Source organism: Littorina saxatilis, linkage group LG3 (assembly GCF_037325665.1).
Source record: "Littorina saxatilis isolate snail1 linkage group LG3, US_GU_Lsax_2.0, whole genome shotgun sequence".
NCBI lineage: Eukaryota > Metazoa > Mollusca > Gastropoda > Littorinimorpha > Littorinidae > Littorina > Littorina saxatilis.
In genome coordinates, this window is record NC_090247.1 from 72,723,326 (window position 1) to 72,727,166 (window position 3,841).

Below are 3,841 nucleotides of genomic sequence, written 5' to 3' on the forward strand. Positions count from 1 at the left end.
CTCCACACCCACTCTCTCTCTCTCTCCCTCTCTCTCTCTCTCTCTCTCTCTCTCTCTCTCTCTCTCTCTCTCTCTCTCTCTCTCTCTCTCTCTCTCTCTCCCCCTCACTCTGTTCGGGTGACTGCTTGCAAATGCTCAGATGCATGGATGAATGGTTTCCTTCGGGGGAAGGGTCGAGGACTTTGTGACTTTACCCTCAAGAGGACACTTCACGTCTCCGCCTTAGCGAAGCAGAAGTTGTTTTGTCCTTCTTTTTGTCACCTGTGGTCAATTAGTTTTATACATGTCAAGCTGGCCTGACACGATCTGACAGATCGCTACTTAAAATCAATACGCACAATACATTATACTAACCGCTGTCCTTCGATCATACCTTGCGATTGTGCGAATAGTAGTACTTCTTCCTAGTAGTACGTACTAAGGTTTTAAAGCGATATTGTTTGCATGTTGAAAATCAGATTCGAAAACCAAGAACTGTACTGTAAATGTAGCGTTTTGTTTTGTCAATAATTAAACGTTCCAATAAGCTACAATTATTGGTTGTTGTTTTTATTCTGAATTTTGGAACGTTGGCAGTCTATCTGGGTTTTTAATGTTGGAACGTTGGCAGTCTATCTGGGTTTTTAATGTTGGAACGTTGGCAGTCTATCTGGGTTTTTAATGTTGGAACGTTGGCAGTCTATCTGGGTTTTTAATGTTGGAACGTTGGCAGTCTATCTGGGTTTTTAATGTTGGAACGTTGGCAGTCTATCTGGGTTTTTAATTTTGGCGTGTTGACGTGTTTCTCCTTTCAAGAACACTGACAGAAAACTGCACAATGAGTTTAGCTATCCTGAAAAATTGAAAATTGAAAAATCGGTCGGTATACAGACGTCTGAATTCTATGCGTTTATCTTTTGGAGGAAGAGTTCCAGCAATATGACTTGGTTTAAACAAGGTTTTTTGTTTTGTTTGAACATGATGCAACAATAACAGCAAAAAACAATAGGGACACGAACTCAAGCGAACGCTTATATTACGCACCCCAGGATGTAACAAAAAAGCTTACTGAGCATCCCGCCTCCTTTCTGAGAAGCCCTTGGTTTTGAAGCTGAGGAATTGATATAGTCAAGATATCGAAAATACGCTATGTTTTTGATTGTCAGAAAAAATGCATATTAACGCGGATCCGCGTACACATTCCATTTGAAAAGAAGAGACCGGCGTTGCGTTTTAAAGGCACAGTGCAGCTCACAGCCTTCATTTTGCGTTTTTGTTGCAGCTGAGTGCATTTACAGTTCAAAAATCCTACTATGGTAGTAAAACAAACCCAAAACTACCCATCGACGATATCTGTGAAGCTCGACAGTTTCTTGTTCACGCGAGTGCATAAATTAACCTAGTTATTACGTGGTGTTTGGTCGGAGTTCGATTCAACTGAGTGATTCTGGCCTCCATTTTGTTTTACACAAACTCATGATGACGTCTGACATAGTTTGCTAGTGACGTGTCTTTTTGTGCATGATGTGGTGATCTACCCGATCTAAATTTAGATCCAAAAATAGGTCAAGACCAGCCGGGTCCGAGTACGAAATTAATTCGTAAAAAAATCGCAGTTCTTGACTCTTTGGGTGCAAGTCAATGAAACTTGGTAGTTCTTCTAACGGATAGCTGCCTGAGGTATGACTAAAAGCCCCAGGATTTGACAAGTCCAGTACCTTTAAGAGTTCTCTACCTGCATGGTAGGCGTAAATCATATTTTCTCAGTTTCAAAGCATTTTTCACGGACTTTTGTTCCACAATGCTTTACATGGGCGGGGATATAGCTCAGTTGGTAGCGCGCTGGATTTGTATTCAGTTGGCCGCTGTCAGCGTGAGTTCGATCCCAGGTTCGGCGGAAATTTATTTCAGAGTCAACTTTGTGTGCAGACTCTCTTCGGTGTCCGAACTCCCCCCCCCCCCCCCCCCCCCCCCCCCCGTGTAGACTACATTGGGTGTGCACGTTAAAGATCCCACGATTGACAAAAGGGTCTTTCCTGGCAAAATTGCTTAGGCACAGTTAATAATTGTCTACCTATGGAGGTCTCCCTTTTGCGTACTTCGGAGCGGTGTCACGTGATACGCAGAAATGGGTTGGAGGGCAAGAAGCGGAACGGCTAGTAGCGTCAGTGCGCCGCTCGATGATTCGAGAGTGTTTTAATTGAATAATATCAAAATCAGGAATAAAAACGGTCGACCAGCCAAAAGAGAAGTACATTACATCATTGAGTGACGTTGCTAAAGTGCGATACTTGGAGAAATTGACCGAAGCTCTTTAGTTTCAGATTACATATAATTTCTGCTTCAGTGTGTGTGCATGAGTTTTCATTTTGTTATTATTCAAGAACTTGTAGTTCTATTTCTAACTTTGTATGTTTATGTGTGAAGCTCTTTAGTTTTAGATTACCTATTATTTCTGCTTCAGTGTGTGTGAGTTTTCATTTCATTGTTATTCGAGAAATGGTATTTCTAACTTTGTATGTTTATGTTTGGAGAAGCGATTCTTTTTTCCTTTTTGGGATCAAGTCTGGTGTCTGCTTTAGTGCTTACTTTGATATTACCTTAGAACATTTATTGTGAACCTGTAAATGTGTAATGTGTGTGTGTGTTTTTTGTTCTTCTTTTTTATTTTTTCTATTTCTTTTTACTTTAGTGCTGCTGAATACAGTAACTAAAAATTTCCCTGAATTCAGTGTTACGTGTTTTTTGTTTTTAATTTTTATATATATGTTGACAATGACAGTTCAGTTAAATAAAGCGTTGAACACATTATATATGTATTTTAATTTTTACCAAGCTGTCACTCTGTGAATGTGAAGCTGGTGTGAGTGTGATATTTAACACATTACTTTTGATTTGTACCTAATCTCTGCCTTTGTTAGCTCCAGTAGGTGTGTTTTCAACAGTTTTGTTCAATTTTGTGAAACGTTACTGTTTTGAGACAAACCAGACACATATTTTTCCGTTTAGGACAGCTGGGCTCAACATATTAACTTTGTTGACTAAACAAAGGAGCCATTACACAGATACACACTCATTCTGACAATCACTCACCAGATTCTTCACAATTAAGAAATGTCTCAGATAAGACACACGCAAGCTTAAAAAAAAAGTCTTAAGAACAAAAACGTTACTGCAACAACAATGTATTTATTAGTTCTTACTAAAATCACATGCTTCAATAAAAAAAAAAGCATAAACTGTACAGACATGCTAACCAGCACTGATTAAGGCACACACTTGGAGTCAAAAAGCTATGGCATCAACATAAGCAGTGTTGAATCTGTTTCAAATTGCACACTTCAGTCAAAAAGCTATGGCATCAACATATGCAGTGTTGAATCTGTTTCAAATTGCACACTTCAGTCAAAAATCACATGTCTGACAATGAGTGAATTAGTGTTTCCAATCAATGAACGGTAACTGTTTACATATAAAAACTGACAAAAAAGTGAAAAAAAAGAAAAGAACTGTACACACACACACTTGGCATCAGATCTCAAAATCAAATAAGGAATAGTGTTGAGTCTTGAAAATGCTTTGAATTATACACACTTGAGCCAGGAAGCAAAAAAAGGAACTACACTCATGCCAGCCAGCACAAGTCATACAGATACTGTACACAAGTCAAATCAATACTGTGTTTCAGGTTTGGCATCCACATAAACAGTTTTGTTTCTGTTTTAAATCACACACTTGTCAATAAACTATACAGACATGCTAAACAGCATTGATTAAGGCACACACTTGAGTCAAAAAGCTATGGCATTAACATAAGCAGTGTTGAATCTTGTTTCAAACTGCACATTTCAGTCAAAAGCGA

The 3,841-nt window shown here is 38.9% G+C and overlaps 1 protein-coding gene across 5 annotated transcripts in view; it reads left to right on the plus strand.

Moving 5' to 3' along the window:
- The window catches only part of LOC138963216 (synaptotagmin-like protein 5), a 139,643-nt gene that overhangs the window by 23,246 nt on the left and 112,556 nt on the right, over positions 1 to 3,841 (plus strand). The window lies entirely within an intron of this gene.